Source organism: Nyctibius grandis, chromosome 3 (genome assembly GCF_013368605.1).
Source record: "Nyctibius grandis isolate bNycGra1 chromosome 3, bNycGra1.pri, whole genome shotgun sequence".
In the NCBI taxonomy this organism is placed as follows: Eukaryota; Metazoa; Chordata; class Aves; order Nyctibiiformes; family Nyctibiidae; genus Nyctibius; species Nyctibius grandis.
In genome coordinates, this window is record NC_090660.1 from 40,283,806 (window position 1) to 40,309,604 (window position 25,799).

The following is a 25,799-nucleotide window of genomic DNA, read 5'->3' on the forward strand; positions in this document are numbered from 1 at the left end:
CTAGGATACAAGAACGTGATTTCTTCAAGAAAGCAAGTAAAGCCATAAAGAAAAAAAATTATGTGTATATGTTAATTATATATTCTTCTGATCCTGTTGAGTTTTAGTTTCAGGTAGCATAAAAACAGAATAGTTACCAGACAATGCCACTGAAGTCAGAAGCAATTAACTCACAGCAATATCTGTTTACAGGAAACAGTAAGAAGGCAAAGAAACTTTTGAAGGATACATACAGCTACTGAGTTAAATATGCAACTGTAAATATATTATTTCCATTAAATCCCTAATTTGAGACTAGACCATAGAAGACTTCAAAGAGTCAAAAATGAGAAGCAGACCACAAAGGGAATTCAATTTACATTTGGAAGAACTGGAAGAATGGATAAAATGGTCTAAAGACCAGGTAACAAGTTTTGGTGAAAAGATGGGGAAGGTAAAGAAAGCATGGAGTGGGCCTTCAAGTTGCATACAGAGGCAAAATATTTGTTTCAATGAATTTTCAAAATACAAGCAGAACGACTTCGCAAAAACTTGAAAAAACAGCACTTAAACACAAGATTTCGGATGTGGCCACTGTACTTGGAGGAAGTAAATTATTTTTTTAAAAGTATTCCAACAATGATAAAATGTACCTATTCAGAAATAAAGCATATATATTCTTAACAAAGGACATGACAATACTAATGTTCCCCACAGAAATAAAATTGTCCAGAATTAAGAGGATTTCAGCAGAGAGGATTTCATCTACTGTAAAAAAAAGTGACAACAGTAATGAAGAGGACTTGTTTATGGGAACTGTTCAAGAGAAACCATGTTCATTGACTGGAATACTACATTAAACAGAAATGAAACATGTATTAAATATAAATTGCACTTGGGTTTACAAATGAATTTGAGATCTGAGACTATAGCAAATGGTCTGAAGAGAAAAATCTAGTGAAATAGAACATAGACAGCAAATCTTATCTCTCATTCTGGGAAGATAATTCCTAATAGAGGTATACATGAACTATATATAAAGATAAAACAAAAAATCCTTACAGGTAAATTATTGGAATTATGTCAGAAACAGGATATCTATATTGAAATGAAAACATAACAGATTGCAAGTTCCAGTGAAAGAATCACAGAATCACAGAATCAATCAGGTTGGAAGAGATCTCTGGGATCATCGAGTCCAACCATTGCCCTGACACCACCCTGTCAACTAGACCATGGCACTGAGTGCCATGTCCAGTCTTTTCTTAAACACATCCAGAGATGGTGACTCCACCACCTCCCTGGGCAGCCCATTCCAATGTCTAATGACCCTTTCTGAGAAGAAATTCTTCCTAATGTCCAACCTAAACCTCCCCTGTCGAAGCTTGAGGCTGTGTCCTCTTGTCCTATCGCTAGTTGCCTGGGAGAAGAGGCCTACTCCCACTCCGCTACAACCTCCCTTCAGGTAATTGTAGACTGCAATAAGGTCACCTCGGAGCCTCCTCTTCTCCAGGCTAAACAACCCCAGCTCCCTCAGCCGTTCCTCGTAGGTCATGCCCTTCAGACCCTTCACCAGCTTGGTCGCCCTCCTCTGGACTCGCTCCAACACCTCAACATCTTTCTTGAAGTGCGGGGCCCAGAACTGGACACAGTACTCAAGGTGCGGCCTCACCAGTGCCGAGTACAGAGGGACGATCACTTCCCTAGACCGGCTGGCTACACTATTCCTAATAGAGGCCAGGATGCCATTGGCCTTCTTGGCCACCTGAGCACACTGCTGGCTCATGTTTAGTCGGCCGTCGATCAGCATCCCCAGGTCTCTTTCCACCGGCCCGCTTTCTAACCACTCTTCCCCCAGCCTGTAGAGCTGCATGGGGTTGTTGTGGCCCAAGTGTAAGACCCGGCACTTGTTCTTGTTGAACCTCATGCTGTTGTTCTCTGTCCAAATCCCTCTGTAGGGCCTTCCTACCCTCCAGCAGATCAACACTCCCACCCAGCTTGGTGTCATCTGCAAATTTGCTGAGGGTGCACTCAATCCCTACATCTAGATCATCTATAGAAATATTGAACAGCACCGGTCCCAGAACTGAGCCCTGGGGAACACCGCTAGTGACCGGCTGCCAGTTGGACTTTGCCCAATTCACCACCACTCTCTGGGCTAGGCCATCCAGCCAGTTTTTAACCCATCGAAGAGTCCACCCATCCAAGCCCCGGGCAGCTAGTTTGTCTAGGAGGATGCTGTGGGAGACAGTGTCGAATGCCTTACTGAAGTCTAGATAGACTACATCCACAGCCCTGCCCTCATCTACTAAGCAGGTCACTTTGTCATAGAAGGAGATCAGGTTGGTCAAGCAGGACCTGCCTTTCATGAATCCATGTTGACTGGCCCTGATGCCCCAATTGTCCTGCACTGATATTGTAGAAGAACAATGAAACATGGAAATGGAAATGGAAAAAAAAAACATACAAAAAGAAAACAGATAGGTAGAAGTGGCAAAGGAACATCCAAATCATAATAAACATTCAAATGCCATAAAGAAAATTATAAGGGAAATAATACAGATACTGTTAATAATGTGGGCATTTTAAAACAAATAGATAGCAAAGAAATATGTTACAACATATGAAATGAAAAAAGAATGTGCACTGGAGTCTGGTGATATGCATATAAATATGCATAGATTATTTTCTCATACAGGGAAAATGTATATATTCCTGTTCAACATCTTCATCAATGACCCTGATGAAGGGACAGAGTGTCTTCTCAGCAAGTTTGCTGATGATACGAAGCTGGGAGGTTTGGCTGATACACCTGAAGGTTGTGCAGCCATTCAGCATGATTTGGACAGACTGGAGAGCTGGGCAAAGAGGAACCTAATGAGGTTCAGCAAGAATAAGTGCAGAGTCCTGCACCTGGGAAGGAGTGATAAAATGCACCAGTACAGGTTAGGAGGCGATCTGCTAGAGAGCAGCTCCGTGGAGAAGGACATTGGAGTCCTGGTGGACAACAAGTTATCCATGGGACAGCAACGTGCCCTTGTGGCCAAGAAGGCCAATGGTATCCTGGGGTGCATTAGGAAGAGTGTGTCCAGCAGATTGAGGAAGGTCCTCCTCCCCCTCTCCTCTACCCTGGTGAGACCTCACCTGGAGTATTGCGTTCAGTTCCAGGCTCCCCAGTTCAAGAGGGACAGAGATCTACTGGAGAGAGTCCAATGGAGGGCTACGAGGATGATTAAGGGACTGAAACACCTGCCTTATGAGGAAAGGTTGAGAGACCTGGGGCTTTTTAGTCTGGAGAAGAGAAGACTGAGAGGGGATCTGATTAATGTGTATAAATATATGAGGGCTGGGTGTCAAGAGGAAAGGGGCAACCTCTTTTCACTTGTGCCCTGCGATAGGACAAGGGTCAATGGATGCAAGCTAGAGCATGGGAAGTTCAACCTCAACGTGAGGAAGAACTTCTTTACTGTAAGGGTTACAGAGCACTGGAACAGGTTCCTGTCACGTTCCGGATTAAGCTCGTATCTGCCTTATTAGTAAATCTAGAAATTAAATGCAGTCAGTCCTGAGAGGGACCCGCCTCATTAGTAACTTCAATGCAGTCAGTCCCGAGAGGGACCTGCCCATTCGATGCAGTCAGTCCACGTGGGACTCGCCTGATTCAATTGCAGTCAGTCCACGTGGGACCCGCCTGATAAATCACCCAGTATGCTTTACCTGCCTGCAGGTAAAGCACCCCCAAAATCCTGACCAAAAATAAAATAGATTCATGATCCTTGAGTTCGGACAAAGCACAACCGAGGCACGGTATCAATAAACTTAACCTTGACTTTATTAAGTCCAACAATGAGGCAACTTAGTGAACAAGGAAGGGAGAGAGAGAGAGAGAAGTAAGTAAAAGGGAGAGAGGAAAAGAGATCAGTTGAGAGGGAAAGGATAGTCACCACCCTGGATCCCATGGCATCCCGTGGGTCCTCTGCTGATTCTCAGCAGTCAGGGGTGGGCGCGCACGTGGTGTGGCAAAACGGCCTCTTTTATAGAGAATTTTTGCACAGTCATGCTGACACGGAGCCGCCAGTCACAGTTCGCACCACTCACAGTCTTGAGGGCGGGACAGGTCCGGTTCCCGCGCTGTAGGATTGGCCCATTGCCAGACTGTTGCCTGATATCCCGGATTGGTCTCTCCGGAGGGGGTGGAGGGCTGCAGGGAGGAGACGTCACTCACCCCTAGTCGGCGACTAACTTCTTGCCTCAGAAAATGTCGTCAAGGTCAGGTAGTCCTTTACCCCAGAAGATGGCATCTGAGCACGTGGGATAGGACAGTTTCTGAGACAATGCCGAAAAAAAAAAGGGGGACAAGGAACAGATCCCCACAGCTCCCCAGAGAGGTTGTGGAGTCTCCTTCTCTGGAGAATTTCAAGACCCGTCTGGATGCATTCCTGTGTAACCTGCCCTAGATTGGTCCTGCTCTGGCAGGGGGATTGGACTCGATGATCTCCAGAGGTCCCTTCCAACGCCTAACGTTCTATGATTCTACGATTCTATGATTCTATGATATTGATTACTGAAATTATCCAGAAAGGGCACTATTAGAAATTATGACTGCAAAGTTTGTAAACAAACATGCAAAATCAATATTTGCTAGACATTGTATCATAACAGTAGCAGGCAATGAACCACAATGTATTTACCGCAAGTTAAAAATAATATTATGGAAAACAATGCTACAACTTTGAAAAAAAAGTTGCAATATCACTGACCAGATGAAGAGAAAGCATCCACATGAGTGATAAAAAACTAAGTCTGACACAGTGGAAATTTCAGGAATTATTCAACCCTAATCTGAATCTGTATGAGAAGCCAAAAGTCTCCAATTAACCTGCCAGAGCTATGCTAATCCACCTTGTCAGTGCTGGGGTGCTAACTACCTGCCAAAGAACACAGCACTAAATGCTATGAAGAGTCATCCCGAGTCAACCATCTTCACAGACATTGCACACATTTAAGGTGCTTTCTCAGACAATGCACATCTCTTTCACCTGTAATAACATACTAATATTTCCAAAGTTTAAATGTCGCACCTCAGGTGACATCTGTATTTGACTTTAGACTGTGAATCCAACTTCTGCCCTCTCTGGCTCATGAAACATAGTCCTGAACAACCCTAGACACTCATGTCCTAACCAGCCAGTACTTAATTCAGAGAACAAACGGTTTCTCCTTCACACATGTTGCAAGAAATACATGAGAGATGTTCCCACTGTTTATCATCAACCCTTCCATTCCCAACTAAATTTATAGAGGAGCTAGGAAAAAACATCTGCAAGGTCAGCTGAGTGATGCAGAGACTATATATTTGAGACTACACAGACTTAAGTCATCTCACTGAGCAGAAGCAGCTTTAGTGTTTTGTTAGAAGATTGCTGCCTGTCAGTACATAGGTGCAAGATATTCACTCTCATCATCTGGAATGATTGGCTTCACTAGCAGGAGATAATGGGGGCTTTCCTCGCAGAGGTGCTGGAGGCAAGGTGACTGAATTAGAATGATTTACATCCTTCCTGGCAGGACATACCCAAAATAGTTATGGGAAAACACTCCTCCATGACTCAGTCCCTCATTTATCAATCCCACATTCTTTCTTCACATCTATTTGGTATCTGCTTGCAGCAGCCAGAAATGCTCAGACAACACGGTCCCAGAGGAGGCAGCATTTACATGACGCAAACTTTGCCTTCCCCTTCAGTGCCTAGGATGGCCTAGTGTTTGGAGAAAATCAGCTCATGAATGGAGAACAACTTATTGAAGCTGAACCTAAATGAAATACATATAATGTTGATGGTCAGGGAAAAATCACTTTGAGAACTGGCGTTTATCACACAGTTTCCTTTGGCTGAATATATATAATTTACTCTTCCTCAATTCAGTCTGTAACTTTGTCCGTGATGAGTTCCGTGTTACCATATCTTTACTGGTAGTTTTTAAAAAAATATTATGTACCTATATATAACATATTTTGTAGTCAGTGGAACTGCTTCCATAGAAGTAGGACCAGCAAAAACAATACCATCTTTCATCCCTGATGCAAGGTGTATTTCCCTTAGATTATATTGGAGATGACAAGTACCAAGGCATGGATATCTTTCCAAAGCAAACGAAAACAAATAAAAATCCAGTCAAAAGAAAACATTACACACCATATGTCACAGAAAGAACAAACCAGACATGATGTTAGTTATATGCTGGAAAGTTCTCAGTATAAAAATCAGATACTTGAAAGCCACTGCAATCTGCAAAATACTTTTGATTTCATGTAAATAAAATACCTTCTTTCTGCCTCCAGTCCAATCCTTCAATAGAAGGAATGATGGAAATCATTACTTACATTGCAATACAGTAAAGAATCAGGCCCTTAGCCCTACTCCTCAAAACAATAGGTATTTGGATTTTCTGTACATATCTCAAGACTGCAAAAAGGTGTAAGAATAGCAGAGAAGTTTGTATTTTTTTCTGTGCATACCTAAAAATCGATTTTATTTCTATGTGACTTAATAAATTTGTATAGTAAAAAGTTTATGTGCCTTTTTATTGCTTAATGTTTTACTTTCCAGATTGGTCAGTGGTTGATTAGTACAATTATGTACAGAGCTGCTAAATCAGTTGTTTAGTCAGGTTTAAGAAGTTTATTAGTCTCTTCAGTATTAAAACATTTGCCTAAATATAAAGGTATGATGGCTTCCAACATTTAAGTAGCAAGTAAGGTATTCAGTCTTTTAGATAAGCAATATAGTACCTCAGTAATCCATGGAAATGCATATGTCATTGCTAGGCGAACAATATAGAAAAGAAAAAGCAGCACATAAGAATCTACATTCAGTAGGAAATACTTAATAGTGTTAAATTAAGTTATCTTTGCTGACAGAAAATTAGCAACCAGCATAGAAAAATGTAGTAAGAATTCCCTGATGTATATAACTGTATAATATTCACCTTATTCTTTTTCTCTGACACACAACAACAGCTAATCATACCTTAGCCTTGGCATATATTATTTCTATTAATATAATAACAATAGCTATAATATTTTGCTCTCTCTTTTTCATGTATTCCCTACAATGTACCACTGGTGGGCAGCAGCCAAGTGCAGTGTGGGTGAGAGGGACTGCAAGATCAAAATGAAACTTTACCTATCAATACAGAAACTTATGTAAAACGGAGAGATCACGTTGTAGAGTAAGGGGTTCTTGCTCTCAGATGTTCTGCTTTAAAAATTCATCGTACTGCTTTCTAAAAGTCAGTCTGGCCACTGAAGTAATTCAGAAATTGATATCACAAACATCAGAAAAAGAACTGAAGCAATAAAATTCAGAGTAAAATAGCAGTGATTTTAGTCACTTCAGATGGCACAGTGCCTTCCATTTTTAAAGGTATTTTCACAAAAAACGTAGATGTCATGCAATGGCAGCAAATTATTGCAACTGTGGTCTGAACTCGTTGTCAACTCTTAAAAATTTAGAGGTGCAGGAGAAATCCAAAAAGGAAAAATATTTTACAGTTGTATGAATTCAAGGAAAAATGGTAAGAGACAAAATGCACTGGCATAACAGGCATTGCTCTCAAAAAAGGTGAGAAAAACTCCTTATTTTGCTGCTGAAGTGATGTATGGCATCAGGGAAACATTTGTCCTGCATATTTAAATTGAAATCTCCCTGGAACCCTGAGAGATTTTACTTGTTCAGCACACATAGGTCCTGTACTTGAAAGGGACTACTAGGCACCACAGCAATGTCGAAAGCCAACAGTAGCAACTACATTATCTACTTCATATTATAAGTAATTATTACCTATTACTATAAGCAATTCTTTCTAACTCATAGTTACTGTTTTTATTGTTGCTACTGATTTGGATAGAATTGTATTTCCAGGGAAAGAAGCTTTCTTCCTCTCATCCCCTTGCATTCTTTTCTTCAGTTTAGTACTGAAGCTGATGTTCACGTGCTATATTTGTCAGCTTCTCCTACTACAGCCTATTTTAGCAAACAATGAAAACCTTCTTGAACCACATGCAGCAGAGTGTAACGGAGACGTCATGTACCATATGACTACCATTTATACCTAAGCAACTCTTGCTGTGGATATGCTGACTCTGACCATTTTTCTTTAAAAGAAGAAAAATCTGTCTCTACAATCTATCAGTATCATCAGCACAGGGCAGTGCTTTTAAAATGCATTCATTTCCCAAATTCAAACAAAAATCTGTTATGACTGTGTGATAACAGTCCCTTCTGCAGCTATTTCATTTTGCAGTACTCTTCCACTCTTGAGCTTCCATCTTTAGATTATGTGCAATGGGGACAGCTCTCTCCACTACATTTTACAGATTAAGCTATTCCTGATGTCCTTTTCCTCTGTTGCAGTGGCTGCGAATGGAATTTCCTCCTTTTGTCTAACCCATGTGAAGGTACATTCTCAAATCTCAGTAAATTTGCTCGGAGCAATCCATGATTTATGAAAGCTGTCTGCTTAGGATTGACTTTGGTTGATTGACATTAGTATCTGCAAGATTGTTGTCTTTAGTTGAAGCTTTTGGGGCATTCATAAAGTATCTCTCCTGTGTCTCTGGACAAGTGGGAATTAATGTATCACTTTCTTTCGCTGTCTGGATATTTAACAATATCTCTGTCTTCTAATCTCATGAAACTTAGAGGAAGTTAGTTACATTTGGTTAAAATCAGCAAAAGAATTCAAAATTTGGGGCGATAGAGGAGAGATAAATAGGCAGATAGGCACACATCAAATCACCTAGGAAACTCATAAAGTTTGAAAGCATGCATGTATCAAGAAAATTTCATAGAGGAGCGATGAATGCTTCCATCGCGGAAACTCAAGAGATAGGAAGGTCCTGGTAAATGCACTTCTGGAGACTATTCCTTCTTGGCTCTCTCTGGTTCCCACAAACCTAGATCGAATTCCAGGTCCAGTTCTTGCATTCATATGAGGAGGTTTTCTGGTTTTGGAGAAGAGTTGAAAGAATCCAAACCACTTCTTGTTCCACTGGGAGAGCTCCTGACCGTGTTGTACTTTAAAAATCATGGGAGAGTATATGGTGAGCAAACCTCTGAGGCTATGTGCTAGCTCTGGAGGTTACAGTGAGGGAAGATGGCTTAGTTCGCTTCTTTTTCTTCTGCCACAGCTGCTCTAAACAGCTTCTGATGTTCCCAGTACAACACACTGCTGCAGGTGCTCTTTTGGTAACAGAGTTATCCTCAGTATGTTGAGTGATTGTACCAAACTGCCAATGTTTTCCTGCAGCGCACAAGTGAGAAAAATTTCAATGTCTACCTCTGCCAAAAACTGCAAGTGAAATTTCATGGGGAAAGGTTTTTCTGAACACTTGGAGCATTTCTGCTAAATCCAGTATCAGTACTCCTGTGAAAAATAACAGAGATGAAAACTGCTTGAGGAAAAAGAAGAGCCAGGGCATCATTTCAAGAAGAAAAGACAGGAAATCTAACATATAGGTCATACTGCTATTCTCTCCCATAAGTAGGAATTTAAGAAGACTATGTGCTTGAAGCAGACACACGAGTATTTTTTGTGGGAGCAGTATAATTTATAAAATTTCCCACCACATACTCCCCATTTTCAGCTCATAACACACATGCCTGTTATTCAGGTTCTCCTTACAGACATGGAAATATTAGATCTCTTATGCAGCCAGGGAGCTTTGGTTCAGTTATATTTGCCTCTTCTGGGTTCTTCAAGATGGATATTTTCTATGCCACTTTTTACAAAAGGGTGAAGGTACAACTGACATGAGTGTGTGTTTCCTTGTTCCCCCTATTTGTCTTAACGGTGACAGTGTGGGTTATGGCCTGTTTATTCACAAAGGATAGTTATACCACTCTAGCCTACCATAATAGCATGTTCTTGTCTGGTACAAGTTATGTCTGACTCTGATCAGACACTGAGAATGGCTTTCAGATACAGATAAAAAAAGAAACTAAAAAAAATAATAATTTAAAACAACAACAAATACCCAGGGGAAAAAAAAAAAAAAAACAACCAAAAAACGCCTAAGCTGGAATACATGCAAGAAATAAGGAATGTTATAAAACAAAACAAAACAAAACAAAACAAAAAAAAGCACACAAAGGAAAATGAAAACCCAAGCCACTGGCCATTTCTCCTGACTAGAAGCTTCCACACTTTCAGGTTTTGTCTGCATCCGCAGCTGACACATCACTTAGGATTGAAACGCCGAGGCCACCTCAACAGACTTGAAGTGCCTGAGTTTCTCCAGGAAACAGAATGTGCCCACCCACGGCTGACAGTGCACAGTGGCATGGCTGGTAGGTTCCCGGCATCCTCTCCACATCATCTCAGCAGAGAAGCTGGTTACCAGCTGCATTTGCTTTTTACCTACGCTGGGGCAGAAGGAGGGACCTGCTGACTCATGTGCATAGGTCCAAACACTACTCAAATCTGAAAGAAACTTATTAGAGAGGGGGTGCTGCTACCCTAGCTCATCCCTGCTATATATCTGAGATGTTCCTTCTGGAGTTTATAAAGAACATAATTCCTATACTAAGGGGTACAATACTTGCTTAGCAGTTTCATAAATTTTTGCTACTTAAAATTTTGGTTATGTATATACAAATAAACTATTGGACTTTCACACTGATTTTTGCCTTGTGTCACCATTAGATACAATAGACACATTAAATGTGATTTCCCACAAACAAAGATAAAGATTAAAATAGTTAATGTTGATCTATACTGGACCAAAAGTTAACCATGAGTGACTATGCCAAAATCAAGAGAGTATGTGAGTTACTACTACCAAGTAACAGTGATTTCTTTCTTTAAGAAATCTCTTTTAGTTAAATAGAGTAGCTAAAATCACCTCCATATTACAGGAATAAATCCACACTACAATTACTAATTCTCCACTAAATTGAATCTGTACCCTTCACTTCGCATGTGAAAAGATGGCTACCTCTATTTTTTATTATTAGAAAATACAGACAAACTACATCTCAAATAATAGTTACATGGAGTGAAGTTTCCTCTTTTACACATCGTAATACACATCTGCCATTTCAGTTGTCCAGGGCATTTGTAGTATAGGCACCAAATAACATTATGTAATCCTTTGAGTAGAAAGAAATGTGTTAATAAAATAGTTACCATCATAGACTCTTATTTGAAAAAAAATATAAAATAATTTTTTTAAACCCTACAGGAATAATAGTTTATAGTTGTACAGTGGTATGGTGTTCTTCATTCTGAAGATACCAAAACCACCCTTACAAACAACATGTAAAAAATGGTGAAATGAAGCTAGTTTTACATTTCAAGAGTGACACTAGTATTTGCAATATATTTACAATGCAAGAGAGAAGGGAAAAGTTTGAGAAGAAAAAGCAGCAAGTGAGGAAAAAAACACACAGTGAAGATAAATGTACAGATGTAATTCAGAAAAGCTGATGACCAAGTGATAAACTCCCTCTTACCCCTTTAAAAAGAAGGGGGGGGTGGGCATTGATAACAACAAGAAATTAAAGAGTAATGTTAGATTAATGCAAAGGGTTGGCTTAAAATGACAAAGCTTTATGCTTAGCAATGTACATATACAACCCCAAAGACTTTTGACTGTTCATAGACAAGACAAATGTTGGATGCAATTGATACAAGTGGAATTTAAATCATGATGGTATCTAGTTGGAGTTTTGCAAAAGTTGGATAAAAAAGAGTTACACTAGTCACAGTTAAAAAGGGAATGCTGTACAAATCTGTATTTGCTGTTGTCTCCATAGATCACAGGGCTACTATCCAAAGAGCATTCTTGGGTCTCAGAAACCAGCATCCTTTAAGCAGTACAGATCAATGACCCATCTAGGCTTGGGTGGATCTTTGACCTTGTTTCTGAAGTGCAGTATTCTTTATTTACTATTTATGATAATCTAAGCTACCTAATGTTACTTTTACTTCTGGACTGAAATCCCTCACAGACTTAGTAAGAAAGGCAATGATCCCTGTACAAATACTTCTAAAAATATGTCAATTAATTTCAATTAATTTGAGCTATTATCTTCCAGTATTAGGAATCATGACTCCATATATGCAATAATACATAAAATTCTATTTTTACTAAATAGGAGCATAGTATATAGGAGACATCCTGTGAGGGAGGTGAAGTAGGTTCCTATAATTATTTTAATTTTAATATATTTAAGAAGAACATTAAAGATAAAATTAGGATGTTATTAACTGGCCAATATAGTCTATTAATACATACTCCAAAACTGAAGCAAATAAGCATAATCAAATTCTGTCTCCTGCTATTACTGAAACTGTGACATGTTATACTTTGTGTACACTGATCAAGATTTATCTTAAAAATACAAATTATTATAAGTTTAGCTACACAATTCTGCTACAAAGTGATTGTTTCTAACAATTCTGGCACAAAACTTCTCTCTTGTTTGTAGCCATATTAATTCATGAACAGTTTATATCATCATTGCTCCTGTGAACATCGTCTTTTACTGTACCTGGCCTTTGTCTTTTCCCAGTGTTTATCTCCATGCCTTGATATTTTTATGCAAAACAATCATAACCCATCTCTGCTTTCGTTTTACTAGACTACACATATCAAGCTTACCTTGGCATCTGTTATGCTCTAGGTCCAACATTTTCCTGATCATCCCTATATATGTTTTAATGTTAATATTTTTTCTCTTGAACGAGGCCATCCACAAGTATACACAGAGTTCAAGAGGAAGGTCTATCAGGACTCTTATATTTGCCTTTTCGTGAAGAAATGGGTGTGGAGAGAACCTCTCAAGATACTCTGCGGGGCACCTTTTGCAAGTGCATATCATGCTTGCAAGTTATTAATGTGATCAACTATTACACTCATATATTCTTCTCCTCTGTTATTTCCAACTGATGAATTGCAAGGTTATAGAAATTCTTCACACTATTTCTTTCTATTTCCATTGCTTGCAGTCTTAAGGTATTTCAGTTCTTCCTGTATGCCAGTTTAATCATTTATCACGTTGACAGCATATTTTATCATTTTAACATATTTTGTTTCATAATAAAAGCGTTCAGTAAGATCTATGCTTAAAGAAACTCACTCTAACTTCAAAGGTTCTTCTCTTTTTATTCTCTGAATCTACTGTGGTGAGACAATTCATCTCAAGTCTTCTCAAAGACTTACTTCTTCTCGGTGTCAGTATAAAGCTCTGGTGTCTCCCCTTTCATTTTGCCATCTTTTTGTCCCTTAAATAAGTGGTTTTATCTTGCCAGTACTTCAAGAAGTCTCCTTTAACTTCAGGGCTCAAAAACGTCCCACCTGTATTAGGTCAGTGACCTGATAATATTTTTAAGGGTGCCATATTTTTCTCTACAATTTCTATTTAAATTTATTAAAAGAATCAGCCTCTGGGCCTGATGGTTGTGAAGAAAAAATTAACTGAATGCAGAGGTATCTGTGTGTGCAATCTTGAAACAAAAGCTTTAGGACCTTGAGTTACCACATCCTTTGAGTCTAGTAGTACTATTTCAAGTATCTTTCTATGATGATTAAAATGCCAACATTGTTACAATCATAAAATTACCTCTGCTGAAAGTACAGAGAAGGAAGAGAACAGATCGTGTTATGAAGGGCTCATATTATGTGTGGTGCCCAGCCTGGTGCCGATTGCAAATGATGCTCAGAAGAATGTCAGCACCTGTTCCATCTCCTGATTCCTAGGAAAAAGCTAGAGAAAATAAAAGCCACAGGGAATACTTTGCAGAGCTCACTGGTGTTTATATGCATGTACTGTTTTTCCCCAGATCAGCATTTTACAAGTGACATTCAGACTCAGAAAGCAATCATTATTGAATAATTTTTTTATCACTTTTCTTTACAGTGAGTTTGGAAATAGTCTCTTCTGCAAATTTTACAGAGCTCTGAGCCCAGAGACCTTAAACATCTGTGTACTGTATGCATATCCTGAACTGTATTTGCTGGATGGGAGCAAGCCTCAGGAGCCTAGCAAAGTACATACCAACATATTTATAACATCAGTAACTAGTGACATCTCAAATAGCTAGAATTCAGTTTGTGGGCAAAACCTGGGATGGTATCATTGCTTTTATCACCTCATCTCAGACTCCAGCTCTCATGAGCATATGGCCTGGAGAACAGCTTTGGCTTTCTCTCCCAGAATAGCACTATGAGTCAGAACTCCTTTTCCTATAGGAGAGATAGACACACTGTGCTTTGAGTAGAAAAAATTTACTTTTTTCTCTTCCTTGTTTTGGGGTTTTTTGTTGTTGATATTTTGGGGTTTTTTAAATGAAAAAAAGATGACGTAAAGTACTCACATACTTACCTAACTCATTGAGTTATCTTTTGCATAAGTATTTCACTGTGGATGAAAGATCAAGATTAAGAAATTGTGCATGTAGTTAAATTTGGCACCAGCTGATAAAATCCCACTTAGCTGTGAATGTATGTTTTTTCCATCCCATTTGGTCAATGAATGCCAGCTGTATAGAGCACAGTGGACCAAACTGAGATTATGACATCATGAGTACAAAATATAGAATTACTAATTTCTGTACCACATATATCTTCATTTAGGTCCAGTGCATTTTCTAGCAACTGAACTTCAATGTATACAATTTCTTCAGGTAAAATAAACTGAAATTTTCTCATATTTAATACAAAATTTCTATCACGATGTTGTAAAATTTTATAGTAAGCCACTTCCAGCCCAGTCATACCTTTCTCTCTAAAGGTGCCATTTTAAACTCACTTAACACCTAATTAAATAATATTGTCTAGCTTGACAAAAGACTAATACCAAGAATAACTTGCAAGAGATTTCTTATGATAATGAGGTCTAGAAGTGATTAATTTGGAGACGTACATAAACATTTCCAGTCTGTCGGGAGCTATCATATTACTGTATACAAATTAAGAAAATTATAGAGAGTTTGCATTACAAGTGCAATCACGTATATCCTAGCTGTTACATGTTGAGTTTTTCTGGGGTGTGAGAGAAGAGATACTACAACTTTTTTCTTGCCAGTATCTGGCTAGACATTTATCTATACTCCCACTAACACTTTTGTTACACTGTATTAAACCAAATCAGTGAAACATCTGAACTGGAATAATAATAATAACTAGCCCCACACTTTAAGAAAGATGTTGAGGTGTTAGAGCGAGTCCAGAGGAGGGCGACCAAGCTGGTGAAGGGTCTGGAGGGTATGACCTATGAGGAACGGCTGAGGAAGCTGGGGTTGTTTAGCCTGGAGATTGCAGTCTACAATTACCTGAAGGGAGGTTGTAGTGAAGTGGGAGTTGGCCTCTTCTCCCAGGCAACTAGTGATAGGACAAGAGGACATAGCCTCAAGCTTCACCAAGGGAGGTTCAGGTTAGACATTAGGAAGCATTTCTTCTCAGAAAGGGTCATTAGACATTGGAACAGGCTGCCCAGGGAGGTGGTGGAGTCACCATCTCTGAATGTGTTTAAGAAAAGACTGGACATGGCACTCAGTGCCATGGTCTAGTTGACAGGGTGGTGTCAGGGCAATGGTTGGACTAGATGATCCCAGAGGTCTCTTCCAACCTGATTGATTCTGTGATTCTGTGATCCTGTGATTCTGTAATTCCATTTCCTCATCAAGTCAGATTTCCACATTGATACAGAAAGAAAAGATATACCTGCTCTTTTTCAGAGATTATATTTTGATTACATATTACAACTCTACTTTGTACATGGATAGCAATGATGTGAAAATCTTGTACAGGCTAACGAATCAGAGTTAAAAATGCTGTTACAACACTGAATGTTGTGTACTTTTTACATCTCAGTACTATTATTTTTCAAGCTGCATACAAAAGAAACCCCTCAGCTTGGGAAAGAACTTATTCTCTTTTTTCCATCTCAGATAGATCCTTATATGTCCTAATTATCTAAGGCTCACCTACACTAACAGAGTGCAGCACTATAGGTGCAGACCTGCAGAACAAAAGAATCTGTGCTGAAGACACAATCTACATGTCATGTCCTACAGACATTTTGGGGTCGTTTCTTCAGATAAGCTCTATGACTATTGAAAGACTCAGTGAATATTAGCGGTTGCAGCTCATGAGGTACACTCCTGGAGTGAACCTTCTGGTTTAATTTCATCCAACATTTAGTCCATGTGCTTTGAGGTATGTGCCAAAGCATGGTGATTATGATGTCAAGATTCACTCCAGATCCACAGTAAAACTTTAGTTTGACGTAAGTCATAAAAAGCCTTAAGGAAAAGCGAAGACGAGTGTAAAACACTTATTCATAAAAAGATGTATGTATTTTTCTCATTGTATTACAAGTAAGCTAAGACATTTTTTGCAGGAAATCAAGAACAAAACATTGTTTATATACTTAAAACCAAATACATATAAAATATATATTATTCAAATATTTGTAATGATAACATATACAATTATTTGTTACTGAAATGTCTGAGATCTGAGTCTGTGTTCTTTGAAAGTACTTTGTAGGATTCAAATAAATATTTGCTCCTTAAACAGAAAGAAAAATGAAATTAATTTGAAGACATTACATTAAGTGTTCTAATATTAAAAATATATATATTTACTCCTAAAAAATAACCAGATGTTATGAAAATTCAGCCAACTGAATCTTTATCTTATTCCTCCTCAGCATTGTTAGGAGTCTACACTAAGGAAAAAATATACTGTTTAGAGTTGTTAACTGAATATTTAAACCTGGCAATGATGACCAGTTAAACTGTAGCTTTAATATATATGTGTTAAGCAAAGAAATCTTACAGTTCACCTATGACCTCTGCTGAAGAACTAACATATGAAAAATCACAAATTCTCCTGTCTAAACAAGAACTAAGATTGGTTAACGTGTGTGTGTGTGTGTGTTTCTCATCTCTGCGGAGCACAAGTCCTCAAACTCGGCTTCCGTAATAAGCTTTCTTGCACCCTGTGCTAACGGTGAAACAGTTAGCCATGTGACAAGGAAAATATTGCTAAAAGCATCTAACAGTCTAGTAAATGAGGAACATCATTCTGAAGATCTTAAGATGTCACGACATTTTTGGAATACCCACTGCCCCTCTGTTTCCACTGATGTAGTTTGAATCATAGAATAACAGAGCTACAGAAACCTCAGTAGGGAGAGGCCTCTGTGAGTCCCTAGCACTGCCTCCCGCTTGAAACGTGACTAACAGCCAACAACAGAGCAGTCCAGCCATAGCTTTGTACAGTTAAGTCTTGCAAACTTCTTAGGAGGGAGTCTCTACAGTTGCTCAGGATGGCCTGTCCCAATGCTGCACTAGCCTCCCAGTGCATAAGGACTGCCATTTTTCCTGTGCCCCCCCTCCATGCCATCCCAGTAGCATGCTGTGGATGGTGTGATGTCATCTCTGCCAGAGCTCAGCAGGGCTTGCCCTGATAGCTTTTGCCTATCTCTACAGTATCTTCAATTGTATTGATTACACCTTAGTCCTCCACCTCCCTCTCTTTATCATTCCTTATATTGCATTGCCTACCGCAGTGTTACTTCCCTAAAGCTAGTGTCTGTCTCTTACTTGAAAGGTGGTGAGGGAAACCCATTTAATATCCACCACCTTCTATTAGATCATGAGCTTTTATTCAGTTGGATCTACTACTGCAGTTACTGAATTGTGGCCAAGGTCCTGGGAGCATGCTTTAGAGACTTTAAGTAATTGAGTACTGCTACAGATTGACGAGGGCTCCTCAAACAATTAATTACCTTTACTAGAAAAAAAAAAAAAAAAAAAAAAAAAGGACTTGTAACTTCTATTTGTCTAATTTCAGCTTCTAATGACTGTGACTTGTTACACATTTTTCGCACAGGTTAAAGAATTGAAAATCTTTCCTGCATGCATGTCCCAAGGTTACCTCCCATCTTCATCTTTGGAAGAACACAATAGATTGAGATTTTACTAGTCCCTTCATTTAAGGCAATATTCCCAGGTCTCAAGTCATTCTCCAGGTATTGGGGCTGTCCCTTGCAAATCAACTACATTTTCTAACATTCCTCTTGCTATCCTCTTGTTGAAAGCAAAAAGTTAATGGTGGCCAGCATACTTATGGTTAGTCTCAACACCCAAAGGGCAGTAGATTAACAAAAAGTCTTTGTAAATACTTTAAAGAAAGGTTTATAAAATATATTCCTGTTAGGAAAACAAAGGTGGCTCCTCCTTACTTTAGCAGTACAAGCATGTTTTCTATCAGGTGACTGGTAGAGGGATTTAAGCAGAGCTATCCAAATACTGGTTTCTGGCCTGAACGGTATACTAGTAAGAGTCTTGAGAGAGGCCTGGCTACAGAACATTTAGGAATCACAGAGGCCTTTTGGCTTTACGTCTCTGAATTACAAAAGTACATATAATCAACTGTGAAAGACATTCCAGTTCTGTGATATAAATGAAATAATAGCAAGAAGGAAAACAATACAACTTCTTCCTTTCTCACAAAAACTATAAGGCCTGATGCCAAAAGGCTGTAAGGATTTTATTGCTTAAATAATAACTGGCTGTAGGGACCTGGACTCTGCAACATGTTTATTCTGACACAAAGCCAACAACTTTTTTCTGAAAAGCTAGGAGAAACTCATCTTTCTCCTGATGAAGCAGTTAACTGCCCTCTGCCTAGAATGGTCATAAAATGGTAATTTACACAAGGTCATGAGAAAGCAGAAGAGCAGAGCCCTGTGGGCTTCCATGTCACACCAATGAGAACAATCCAGTCTCTTCCCTAAACGAAGCAGCCTCCTCCCTAACTGTCACTTAGCCTTAATTTGTTTCAACACAAGTATGAGGTTTGCAGGTTTCTTCCTGACTGCAGCCTTGCTAACATGTTTGCAGTCTGCAGTCTCAAGAAAATGTTTGCATTTCCATCCTTAACATCAAAGTATGAGGTTTAAAAACAATTTTTAAAATGAAAATTTAAACATCATCCAAGACTCTGGAGGTAGTATCTTGGGTATAAGTTTTTGCCTTAACCTAGCCAAACTCCAGGGTAAAAGCAAATACTTCCATAAAGAATGATGCCAATCAAGCAATTACCACTGGCATCTTGTGAAGGATGTCTGCTCATATTTTAAGCAGCCACGCAGTCTCACCCACAAAGCCTGTTCTGTATATCAGGTCTCAAGCAGGTGGACCTCAGTTTGTAGACGGAATTTGGCAAAGTGCCAAATTTCTTTCTATATTTTCTTTCAATAGAAATTTCATGGGGAAGAAAATCTGATCCAGGAGAAAACAGGCATAGAGGGACCTTATTATTGATCTACTTTTCTGAATAGAATTCTACATTAACCAGGCTGGCAATATCCAAAGTTAAGCAAACACCCTTTCAAGTCAGGTTGTGTTTGACTGCTTCTGGCTTTGGATACTAGTCACAATCAACTTATAGCTTCTGTTTGTGCAGGGAACATCTTTTAGCCCACAAGGTACTCATCAAAGTCAGTGACCTGGAGATCTCTACAGATGGAAGTTGTTCCTCTGGTTAAAACTTACAGCCACTGTCTGGTCAGGCTGTTGTTTCTGAAAACACTAAGCAGTGATTTCCCTGTCCTAAAGTACTCATGCCATGAAGGATCAAGCCTTTGAAGTCATAGCTCAGACATTTCCACTATCCTGTGCTGTTACCTACATATCTATCCATCTGTATCCTGGGTTATAGTAACAGGACTATAATCAGTAGGCCAAGGGAAGTTATTTTTCCTCTTTACTCAGCAATCATTTGCACCATCTAGAATACTGAGTCCAGTTTTGGGCTCAGAAAAAGAAATGTTTGATCAAATGAAACAGGTACAGCATGAGGACCACCAAGATGGTCAGAGGCTGGAGCACTTGCTGTTTGAGGAGGCTGAGGCAACAGAGTTTGTTCAGTTTGTGGAAGAGACAGCTTTGAAGGGACCCAATAACAGCTCCAGCTCCAGCAACTAAGAGGAGCTTTTTGAGGAGATAAAGCCAGACTCTTCTCAGTGGTGCATGGTAGGAGGATGAGAGCTAAAGGCATAAGCTGAAACAGGAGAGGTTCAGTCAAGCAAAGGTTGTGCAATCCTAATCCTTGAGCATTTCAAGGTTTTCAAGAACAGATAAAGCCCTGAGCAACCCCGTCTGACCTCATAACTGACCCTACTTTGAGCAGGAGGTTGGACTAGAGGCTTCCTGAGGTCCCTTCCTACTTGCATTATGCTGTGAACCTACCATCCTGTATTGTGACTCAGATGTAGCTTTTCAGAGCTTCATCTTAATCCGCTACCTAGACATAAATGGAATAATTATACATGAAACTGTAGTCTGATCCATAATGATTACAGCTACATTGTTCACAGAGGGTTTCTTCATTAGACTAAATTTAGTTTCTGAAAAAAAGTATCAGCTGTTAAAGATGGAAGATGCTATACTCTATTTAATATTCAGAATTAATTCCAGCTTTGACCAACTTTTCTGTTACCAGACATAACTGAATTCCTGGTTTATATGTCATGAGTTGCATAGAAAACTCAAACATCACCACAGATGGTGGATATGTTTGTGTGACCATTTGTAATGTGATAGTTTGTGGGTCACTCCACAATAAACAGGCAGCTGGAATGGCCATTAAGGTTTGTCAAAATTATTACACATCTTTAAATGATGGTGGGGATGGGTGGGTTAGAACTTAACCTCAGTAATAAGATCCATCCATAATTGGCAGAGACTGTAACAATACCCCAGCTGTGCCAAACCAAGAGCGAGGATCCTCCACAGTGCCAAAAGAAAACAAGCTTGCTGAGGATCTGCTCTCAGAGAGGAAGCCATAACTCAGGCAGGTTGTGAAGGAAACTGAGTATACTTAGCAGAATAAAGTAAGTCTTTCCACGGGTAAAAACTGGCTAAGAGACATGATAGAGAAAGTAGGAATATATGGTCAGTTTTCAACATGGAGAGAAATAATTTGTGGAGTTCAAAAGAGTCAGTACTGGGACTATGCTGATAAATCTGTTCAGAGTTGGCCTAGAGCAGAGGGTAAGCCCTGAAGTGACTAGTGGTTTGCTGATGCTTGCAGTCTCATGGGAAGCAGGTGGCACTAGCCCTTCATCCCCTCCTGGCCACTGCCAGAAGACAGGATTCTGACACTAATCCTCTGGTTTTATCCAGTAAGGTTCTTTTGATAGATCACTTAAAGGTACAAACTGTAGGAGATAAAACCAGTTTTAAACTCATGCAGACCCAGACCAGAAAAGCAATAAAATGGAAAAGATGGTCAGGTAGGTATGCTTCTGCACAGTAATATTTTAATGCATGCTTCTTTGCAATATCGGCAACCTTTCCAATTCAGCTATGCAAAATGGCTTCTGCCGGCAGTAAGTACAAAATAATAGAATTCAAGAACACAACAACCATTTAAAAAAAGCTCATTTAAAAAAAATAGTGCTTGAAGAACCAGAATTGTAAATCAAACCCCATCAAGCTAACAGACAGATTGCAGAAGATAGTTGCTTACTGTGAAGACTAGACAGGTGTCTTCATTTTGTGCTATGCTTGGGTAAGCAAAGAGAGAAAAGAGGTAGAGGTAGTAGCAGTAACAAAGCAGGCTGCAAGTAGCACGCTAAGGAGTGAAAAGTACCATCAAACTGGTGCTGAGACACAAGAAAAGAATTTCTGTCAGTATTGTTAGGCCATTTCCTTGAATGCCTTAAGTGAAGTCATCCAAACTTCCCTTAGAGTAATACTGTGTCCTCATAGTGATGGGTTTTAGTGTTTTCCAACACAGTGAGGTCAGGAATAAGGTGCGAATTTTTCACTCTGAACAAACACAGCTATGTCAGCAGAACTCTTAGTGCAAACCTGACCCCAGAGATTTCATAAGCAATGGACTTTTTTTGTCTCAGCGGCCACTCTAGCTTGGTTATTCCTTTTCAACACGTGGGGGAGAAAAAAGGTCACCAGCTTATTATATGTTATTAATGTTAAATAACAACAATAAAAAAGCAACACTTCATTTGTTAATATGGTATCTTTTGTACATCTGTCATAATACTGGGAAACTGAAGGGCTTAATCTTTGATATTACATATTTACAAGCCTCGCAGATCAAACTCAAATGGTATTTCAGCTGTACTTTACCTAGAGCAAGAAATGTCTAGGCAGATAGCCCAGAGCATATTTAGAGCTGCCCTGCAGTCAATGAGACACGTGAAATGAGTATACAATGTCAAAGTACTGTAAAAATAAGTCAGCTAGAATATAATTGGCTTGGATCATAGGTCTACAGGGCTAAGGCACCTGAGCTATTGGTAAATTACACAGCCATTTTTACTTTATTTCTTGTTTCTTCATCTCTGAAGTGATAATTCTGTTAAAGATGATAAAGACTGTTGAGGAGATTTTATTTAATACAGATGGACATGTTAATGCAGAGTGATCTACCCATCCCTCCAATTAGCCTACTAGGTGCAGCTTGATATAAAGCAGAGACTGGAGCCCTGAGGACATAAAGCAAGACAGGGAGAGCAACATAGCTCGGCATGTTTTCAGGAAATCCAATTATTTGTCTGAAGCTTTGAATTCAAAAGTGGATTCAGAAAGTCCTAAAGCAATTATGATTTGCACTGAAAGAGACTGGCTAAAGCCAGCAGCTAAACGTTTGTATTGTTTTTGGCTTGTGTGCTCCATTTATACAGTAAGACCCTTTAGCACAATCACTTCAACATGTAACTGAAATGAGTTTAGTTTCCAATAGGATTCTTCTTTCAAATAAGTTGATAAGAAACACACCAGTTTTCTTATTTTTAGTACAGACAGAAGGGCTCAGAAACAATTCTGGTTTTCAAAAATTATTTGGAAACTTTTATGAGCTTTAAAGACAGAGTTATGTTAAATATTACACAAGATGATAATGCTAAAACATTTGCCTGGGTGTGTACCCTTCAGTTGGTCTATTATCACTCTTTATATGCTAGTGTGTGTGTGCTATGCTATCATGATCTGAAGAAGGAAACATGCGAACAAGACATGTAAATACTTTTTGCTTGATATGTTTGCTAGTTACTTTGGTGAAAAAAAAACAAAATATTTGTATTGGTATTCTCTGCATATTTTAATATTATCACCATCAAGTGCTCCTTGATGGTGAAGAAGAAAAGAAAGAAAATCTACCTAGTAATCTGGATACTTAAATATGCTTATTTATGTATGTTATATACATAGTCCATATATATTACAACCTTAAACCACTTTATTAGTGGTAGCAAGAGATACCTGAAATCATTCTAAAGGAATTCAGATATGCAAAATTATCTTTTGAGATTTTAGATATTTATCACTTGAATAGACACTGACCCTGAACATGCTTAAGTAAAATTATTTCATTCACATTTTATGTGTGCATGAATTTATTTTTTCACTTTACACTTGGTCATGAAAACTATGTCTGTTATTTGTTCTCAAAAGTCATCAAACATAGCAAATGAACTGCTGTGAGGCATCTGTATAACTACAAACTTTATTTTTTATATATATATATTTAGTGCGTATGTTCCTAAAAAGTCAGTTGTAGGCTAATTTGTTTCAATTTCAGAGCCTCTTTAGAGATTATAGTGGAAGACCAATGTACGTTTTTAATCACATTCTTCTAATTTTAAATAATTTTTGTGGCTCTTCTTGAAGACAAAAATCTGTTCTATAAAAAAACACCCTCCTGGGCTGTAGCTGCTAGATACAAAGTTCTCTTTTTTTTAAATAGCAGTAAAAATACCTCATAAGCAAAGCTGACCCAAAACTGGGATGCCAAGTTCACTGGAAGTTTCTTTTTAATTTAGTTTTGTTCTGACCTGTAGTGGCTGTTTTCAATGTCCGTAGCCCAGGCAGACTCTGCAGGAATCCAGGCAGGGTTCTCTTTGAACTCTGCCTTGAGTTTGCTAAAACCTCATTGAACCCAAGATGTTTTAAATGAAAGACTTCAGACTGGATGAAGTAGCATTTTTTGACAAAACTTTGTTTCCTTTGATAATTTCTGAACACTTCTATTTACAACATGCTTTGATTGAAGACAGACTCTTATGATGATATGACAGACGTTTCATAATTATTCCCCTCCAAAGTCTTTTGGATGCCAGCCTCGTCATAATTCACAAATGGGTCAGTCTACTTCTCTTTGATTTGGTGTTTTCAGTCACTTAATAAGAACCAACATCTACCCAAGTAACCAGCTCAACATACTTTAGTAGACCTCTGCAACAAAATGACAAGGATAACCTTGTGACTAATTTCCAGGATTTGTTATTAGAAAAAATGAATTCTGCTCAGTTTTGCTGCAAATATTGTGTCATGATTTTTGTCCTGCCACATAAAACCTCTGAAAATGTCTATATTTGCTTTTGTGATGTGTCCTGAGGCTGCTTTCTGCATTAGATTTCCAGTCCCCAGTAATAATAATAATTTTCTAGTATTCCATCAATTTCCTTGTCTTTTCTGATTATTACATAGGCCTGTTGTTCATTGATACGAAGTTTGTTTTTTGTCAGCATTGAATATCTAACACAAAACTGTCCCAAATATGCCAAGATGGTTACCCAGCCCTGTCCCAAGTTGTTTTGATTGTTACTGGGAAAAAACAATGCTGTCAATCCTCTGCCTTGTATGTGAGTAGCTAACAACCAATGAAACAGAACTGTGTTGGAAAGTGCTGCAGGCATACCACCCCTCTGATTTAGCATCTCTGGGTAGCTGACCAGACTGGCTGAAGGATGAGATGATCCTGCTGTTAGTTAATTGTGCATACATGAAAGTCAGAACCAGACTGTCAAGATGCACAACAGCAATGAAGAACTCAGTCTCTACATTCAGCAGTACTCAGGTGGGTTTTCTGATTTATTAAACACTCTTGCTAGTCACTTTACTTTCTGAACGGTTTGCAGAAGGCAAAGATATATGTCAAGAGCTATATTTTCATATGTATATACCTACATAGATGTACACAGGCATAAGTGTAAATATTTGTACACAAAGGACACATAAAGCTTTTGTGATGTTTTTAAAGTGTATAGAAAAACAATTATTCCAATAGATGTAGGGTGCTTTGCACATTAATGCTTTTATGACTATTTAAATATTTGAGAAATTCTTCACCCACTCTTCATTTTTGCTGTCTATGAGTTGTGCCAATCAGTTTTTACAATAAATCTCTTTGTCTTCTTCTGGTGGGTACCTACAGAAAATAGTCTGAAACTCCCTTGTTAGGGAGGTGCCACATCCTTAACTCGGAGGTGCCACATTCTTAACTCAAGCAGAACTCACGTACAGAAAAAAGGCTAGGTTCAGTTCTTATGGACAATACTGGTAGCAAAAGCAAGGCCAATTTTTTTCCATATCATCCTCAGTTAAAAAAAATACTTTCATTTGTAAGAGAGTAAGGAAAAAACAGAGATGTCCAAAATAATAACAAATAATAAATAAGTACTAAACGTACAGAATACACATACAGAGTATACAATACAGAATGCATTATGTTAGCTTAGTTTGTAACAAAGATAGATTTTGTTCGTAAAGTATAATACATCTTATTCTGCTTCTGTCCTTTAAACTTTAAATATATTAATACACACACACATACATGTATACACACAAGATTTTTTTTGGAAAACAATTTCAAAAAGTCAAAATATTCCCAAAAATCACTAAAAATATTTACACATCAGAAAGATACTTCATATCTGCTTTAAAAATTAAATGTTCTTAGCCCTTCAGAAGAGTAAAATATTGGTTGTCAG